The sequence below is a fragment of the Oncorhynchus kisutch genome, linkage group LG27, assembly GCF_002021735.2.
Source record: "Oncorhynchus kisutch isolate 150728-3 linkage group LG27, Okis_V2, whole genome shotgun sequence".
NCBI classification, from domain to species: Eukaryota; Metazoa; Chordata; class Actinopteri; order Salmoniformes; family Salmonidae; genus Oncorhynchus; species Oncorhynchus kisutch.
In genome coordinates this window covers 29,431,942-29,439,071 of record NC_034200.2, presented here as the reverse complement: position 1 = coordinate 29,439,071, position 7,130 = coordinate 29,431,942, and the positions used below count along the sequence as shown (strand labels likewise).

The following is a 7,130-nucleotide window of genomic DNA, read 5'->3' as shown; positions in this document are numbered from 1 at the left end:
ATCAGTGGAGAGAGAAAGAGAGAAAGGGAAGAGGGGAGTTTTTACTGGAGCTGGCTGATAAAGAAATGTGTTTTGTTAGGTCCTTTTAGTGGCAGACTAGTGAGTGACAGCTGACTGTTTGAAAAGTGAGGGTCATGTTCTATTGCGATATCTCCTTGAGTGAATATGGAGACACAAAAAAGTCCAGTTCCGACAGACAGCCTTTGTTAGAACTGAGGTTCTGTTTTTAAGAGGACTTTATGTTTTGGTTAGACAAAGAGGCAGCCATTTTGGTGTCAGTCAGACTTCGTTGGTGTCCAACTGACAGAAAACCATCCCTCTGCAATGAATCATCCTTCCAGGAAATCACCATTTCACTGTCACACCACCTAGCGCCACAAATTACTATTATATGGCTTCCCATTCAATTTCCTGGGTTTTTCGTAGTAATGGTGGTGGCGATGATAACGATGCACTCACATTGAATGTCAATGTGGATAGCCTCCCATAAAACGACCCATACCGACCAGCCCATCCAGGCTTCTTCCCAAATGGCACCCTATTCCATATGTAGTGCACTACTTTTGACAAGAGACCTATGGCCCCTGGTCAAATGTAGTGTATGACATAGGGAAACGTAGTACACTACGTAGGGAATAGGGTGCCATTTGGGGTGCCGACCATCCAGAGTGGTGTGTGGTGTGTTCTTGGGGCACGTTTCACCAACCCTCAGTGGAGTCTGAGTGGAGTGGCTGGAGCCTGGTTTTATGTCCTCCCCCTCCTCCCATAACCATCCATAGCCATGGAGTGTGACTGTGAATAGGAATGGCTCCTTAGAGAGGAGGGTTCACTAGACGAGGTGAATATATTTCAGGATATAGGATGTGTCTGTGCGTGAGGGCAAGGGAGTTTTCTTAGTCTACACTTTCACTTAAAAGGAAATTGTAAAACAGAGAGAGAGAATTGAGTTCTCTGTCCACACTTTAACTTTGAATTAAACATTGAAATCAGTTTACCATTTGGCTCCTGAACCGTGATTGTATCTTTCTCAGGCTCCGCATCCGTGAGTCTGCAAATTCTCGCAGTATCTTGCGGGAACTTGGGACTCATTTATTTTCATAAACATGACAGCATTAACTGCATAGTTAAATACCAAGAAGAATAAATTAGCAATGTCACTAAGCAAAACCAAACAACGATAGTCAGTACAAATGTCATAAACATAATATACTTGCGTGGTTTTGCAGTTTGCACTACACCACGACAAGCAACAGGTCATGATGTTTTCTAGCTAGCTAGCGAGCTCATTAGCGATCCCAGCTAGCAAATTAGCGAGCTAACATTAGAGGCTACTTAGCTAGCTTGTTCTATTTGGAGCCTAAGCTAATTTGCTAGCTAGTATCACTAACAACGTAGCTAGCTTTCTGGTCCTCTGTTGCTCAGTTGGTAGAGAATGGTGCTTGCAACACCAAGATAGTGGGTTTGATTCCCGAGACCACCCATACATAAAATGTATGCACGCATGACTGTATGGTTCGGATAAAAGCATCTGCTAAATTTCATATATATTCTACATATATATTACAATACTGTTCAAATGTTTGGGGTCCATGTTTTTGAAAAGAAAGGCAAATTTTTTGTCCATTAAAAGAACATCAAATTGATCAGAAATACAGTGTAGACATTGTTAATGTTGTAAATGACTATTGTAGCTGGAAACGGCTGATTTGTAATCGAATATCTACATAGGCGTACAGAGGCCCATTATCAGCAACCATCACTCCTGTATTCCAATGGCACGTTGTGTTAGCTAATCCAAGTTCATCATTATAAAAGGCTAATTAATCATTAGAAAACCCTTTTGCAATTATGTTAGCACAGCTGAAAACTGTTGTCCTGATTAAAGAAGCAATAAAACTGGCCTTCTTTAGACTAGTTGAGTATCTGGAGCATCAGCATTTGTGGATTCGATTACAGGCTCAAAATGGCCTGAAACAAATAACTTTCTTCTGAAACTCATCAGTCTATTCTTGTTCTGAGAAATGAAGGCTATTCAATGCGAGAAATTGCCAAGAAACTGAAGATCTCTTACAACGCTGTGTACTACTCCCTTCACAGAACAGCTCAAACTGGCTCTAACCAAAATAGAAAGAGGAGTGGGAGGCCCCGGTGCACAACTGAGCAAGAGGACAAGTACATTAGTGTCTAGCTTTAGAAACAGATGCCTCACAAGTACTCAACTGGCAGTTTCATTAAATAGTACCCGCAAAACACCAGTCTCAACGTCAACAGTGAAGAGGCGACTGTGTGAATCAGGCCTTCATGGTCAAATTGCTGCAAAGAAACCACTACTAAAGGACACCAATTAGAAGAAGAGACTTGCTTGGGCCAAGAAGCATGAGCAATGGATATTAAACCGATGGAAATTTGTCCTTCACCTGGTAGACGGCTAGTGATGGCAGTTCAACAGTCTGATGGCTGTAGCCGAGTGAATAGTCCGAGGCTCGGGTGACTGAGGTCCTTAATGATCTTATTGGCCTTCCTTTGACACAGAGTGCTGTAAATGTAGTGGAGTGCAGGCAGCATGCCCCGGTGATGCTTTGGGCTGACCGCACCACCCTTTGGAAAGACAAGGCGGTGCAGTTGACAGAAAGTTTTCAATGGTGCATCTTTATACAGTACCAGTCAAAGGTTTGGACACATCTACTCATTCAAGGGTTTTCTTTACTTAATTCTGCATTGTAGAGTAATAGTCAAGACATCAAAACTTTGAAATAACGCATATGTAATCATGTAGTAAGCAACAAAGTGTTAAACAAATCAAAATCTATTTAATATTTGAGATTCTGCAAAGTAGCCACACTTTGCCTTGATGACAGCTTTGCACACTCTTGGCATTCTCTCAACCAGCTTCATGAGGAAGTCACCAGCTCAAATTTCAATTAACAGGTGTGCCTTATTAAAAGTTTATTTGTGGAATTTCTTTCCTTCTTAATGCGTTTGAGACAATCAGTTGTGTTGTGACAAGGTAGGGGTGGTATACAGAAGATAGCCCTATTCGGTAAAACACCAAGTCCATATTATGGGAAGAACAGCTCAAATAAGCAAAGAGAAATGACAGTCCATCATTACTTTAAGATAGTCAATCCGGAAAGGTCAGTCAATCTGGAAAATTTAAAGAACTTTGAAAGTTCCTTCAAGTGTAGTTGCAAAAACCATCAAGCGCTATAATGAAACTGGCTCTCATGAGGACCGCCACAGGAAAAGGAAGACCCAGAGTTCCCTCTGCTGCAGAGGATAAGTTCATTAGAGTAACAGCATCTCAGAAATTGCAGCTCAAATAAATGCTTCACAGAGTTCAAGTAACAGCATTCTGCTGCGATACGCCATCCCATCTGTTTTGCACCTAATGGGACTATCATTTGTTTTTCAACAGGACAATGACCCAACACACCTCCAGGCTGTGTAAGGGATATTTTAACAATAAAGAGAGTGATGGAGTGCTGCATCAGATGACCTGTCCTCCACAATCCCCGACCTCAACCCAATTGAGATGGTTTGGGATGAGTTGGACCGCAGAGTGAAGGAAAAGCAGCCAACAAGGGCTCAGCATATGTGGAAACTCCTTCAAGACTGTTGGTAAGGCAATCCAAGTGAAACTGGTTGAGAGAATGCCAAGAGTGTGCAAAGCTGTCAAGGCAAAGGGTGGCTACTTTGAAGAATCTAAAATGTGATTTATTTAACACTTTTTTGGTTACTACATGATTCCATATGTGTTATTTTATGTCTTCACTATTATTTTACAATGTATAAAATAGTCAAAATAAAGAAAAACCCTTGAATGAGTAGGTGTGTCCAAACTTTTGCTGGTACTGTATATTAGCTAGCTAGTATCATTAACAACATAGCTAACTAGCTAGCATCGCTAACAACGTAGCTAGCTAATTACAAAGAGAGCTGTTGCTAGGTGTGGGGTAGTGCAAACTGCACAGCCATGTAAGTTAACACAGTTTTTGACAGTTGTAGTGGCTAGTGTTGTTTGTTTTGTTTTGCTTAGTGATTATGCTAATTAATAATTTTGGGCAAGTAACCCAGGCCAGGTTATGAAAATGAACATAAATTCCGACGCGTTGCTGTGAGATATATGACAATGCTGATTTGAGTGCTGTAGCCCTTGTTGATGTTTTTCCCTCTATTTGTTTGAAGTTGCACCACCATATAAAAATATTTTGGTACGTAAGTTCTTCATTCCATTGCTTACTTGGACACAATGACCCTCTCTTTTTTCTAATAAGCATCTTTACCATTCCACTATTGTCCCTCTCTATCTCCCAGAGCCTGCTCAGCTTTGGCCCCTACCTCCTGGAGAAGACAGAGGTCCTGGCTGAGTACAAGAAGAAACGGAAGGATGCCAATATCAACTTTGTGGGCGACACTAGTCCCTGCTGTGGAGGTGAGAGAAGGGCTGCCTGTCTTTATTTTGTTTTCTAAGACAATGGCAGACTGCAATAAATCGTCTCAAGCTCCAAATCCGGCTTGCGTGCTGGCAGTTTCAGACTTCTGCTTTAGTGTTTATGATAGTACATCTGTTTCTAATGAAGGGATGTTGTGACCATTCTTTATTTTTGCGCGCCTGGCAACCTTGGTTAGCGCGCACTACGCCCGGCCCGCCACAGGAGTCGCTGGTGCGCAATAACTCAGGATACCAGGTACTAACATACTGTACACATACACACACACTCACACACACAGCCTAGCCTACTGTGAATGTGGTTTTTCTCAAATGTCAATAGGCATCCTATTGCTTATTTGGTGCTCTGTTTGGGAAATAGACTGTGTTGTTTGTCCCCTCAGCTTGAATGTAGCACTCTTGTATTGTTTATTTAACTATCCTCTAACTTGAGTGAGATACACTCATACGATGCAGTAAAACACTGTTCCTTCCTGTAAGACTCTAGTTGAGTGATTTTGTTCACCTGTTCTCATGGCAGGATGCTGCTAAACCACTGTGGTCATGTTGCAGACTAATCTTTTTCTGTTCTCTTTTTTCTCTCTCCATCCACCCAGTAGATAGAGAGGATGAGTCCTCTCTCCTATGGAGAGTCGATAATTGCTCTAATGTAATAGCTTTTTTTCTCTCTGCTTCCTCTTCTTTTGCAGGCTATTACGTTTGACCCTGAGACCCATTTCCCAGTAATCACTGACAGCTGTACCGGCTGCACTCTCTGCCTCAGCATCTGCCCCATCATCGACTGCATCAAAATGGTTACCAGGCCAACACTGTACGTGCCTAAGAGGGGGCTGCCTCAAGCTGTTAATCCAGTTTGCTAAAGGCTAGAACAGGGCCATGTTCATTAGGCGCAAAACGGAAGAAAATGTATTGAAACAGGGAGATACTACTTGGGCTAGTCCAATGAGAAATTGTCATTTTCGTTTCCTGTTGCAAAATGTTTTAATACATTTTCTACTGTGTGCTCTAATGAATACGACCCATGCTTTACCTGACCACCGTAGAGCGGAGGGGGGAGAAGAGAAGGAGAGGACCAATGTCTACTTCACACCATTGATTGGCCACATAATTGCAGAGTGAAAAATTACCTTTATTATGAACATTTATAATTATCTAGAAGCAGTAATTACCTTATATTCCCAAGCCAATTATTCTGAAATAATTGTGCCGGGCACCAAATAGTTACAGTGTTATTTCTAAAACAGTGGCTTGCAATGTGGGGTTTAGTTTTTTGTCTGCACTGCTGGAATTGATAGAGATTGTGTGTTGAAGTTTCCATGGTTCAGTTCAAGGTGGATACTGATAATCATATTCATTGATTATCATCTTTTGGACCAGTGGAAATTGCAATGCACTGTTCAAAGACAGATGAATGCAATCATGGTGTACAGGTTATAGTTCTGTTATATTAAGTATGTTAATAATGAACTGGGGGATAATAGGAAAGGTTTTGGTGGAAATTAGGACTCTATTCAATCTGTATCGCTAAAGTATTACAGATTACGCGATAAAAATGTAAAGGTCATTTCTGATTAAGCCGACATGCAGCGCTTACCATGAATGCAGTCTCCAATAACGCAGGAACATTGGTTTTAAATTTCAAATATACTGTCACGCTGAACTTCCACGATACGGATTGAGTAGAGCCCTTAATATATTTTGGGGTGACTTGATTTTTAAATAGATTTTCCTGTGATTTTGTGTATATTCTTTAAGGCGATCATATGCCTTTTAGCTTGATGTATTGATGAGTAGAAAAATAGCACATGAATAATGTTTTGTGCATTATAGGTTTAGACAGGTTTTATATACATTTTAGGGAAATTGTATTAAATTGTCATTTGTTTTATTTAATAATCATATTTATGACAATCATATAACCTGCAATCTAGGTATATATGTGAGTGACTTCAAGATCAGACACCTTCTCAATTATATCTGAACACTTTTAGAGAAAATCCATAAATCTTATGCCCTATTCATAATTAATGAACAGACAGACTGGTTTGAAAAACAAAGCATTTTTTTGTTGTGTTAATGCAATCTCTACACAATTCCCTTTTTCCCCCCCAAAAAAGTTTTTCCCAAAAAATTCACAAACAACACCCAATTCTGTGTATGGGGTAAGCTGTTGAGTTAATTAAAATGCCATCGCTGCCATCTCTGGATAAGGGTAGTTGCTCCATGAAAGGGTATTATTTGAACATTATTTTACATACTTGTTTGAAATAGTAGACAGCCGCTGAAATTGGTTATTTCATATGTTCTTATGTCTTATGTTAACTATTTAAAAGAGAGCAGCATCTCCATTTTTTAAGCCGATTTATTTAATTCATTTTTTAAGGTGATTTAAGACATTTCACCAAGGGGCCGATTCCGACCCGAGTTAAACGCACGTAAATGCAAAGGAATTCCCTTTTTATGCACTTTTCTCTCTACGTGTATTCTGACCTTGAACTTAAGCATGGGATTAGCTGTTCCATTACGCAGAATTTAAATTGTATGGCCTTTCAACTTACAGCAATGGGCACTCTCGAATGTCTTAATTATATGCTACCCCAGCTTTCTCTGTTTCCTATTTCTATCGTGTTAAATATTAGTCACTATCAGTATCGACTGTCAGTAGCCTAATAACCACACA

At 40.4% G+C, this 7,130-nt stretch overlaps 1 long non-coding RNA gene across 1 annotated transcript; it reads left to right on the top strand.

Moving 5' to 3' along the window:
• Positions 1–4,458: 4,458 nt before the first annotated feature.
• LOC109871647 (uncharacterized) lies at positions 4,459–6,679 on the top strand. The gene is made up of 2 exons (XR_002252326.2): positions 4,459–4,688; positions 5,140–6,679. It is a non-coding gene; the product is annotated as an uncharacterized LOC109871647 (long non-coding RNA).
• The last annotated feature ends 451 nt before the right edge of the window (positions 6,680–7,130 follow it).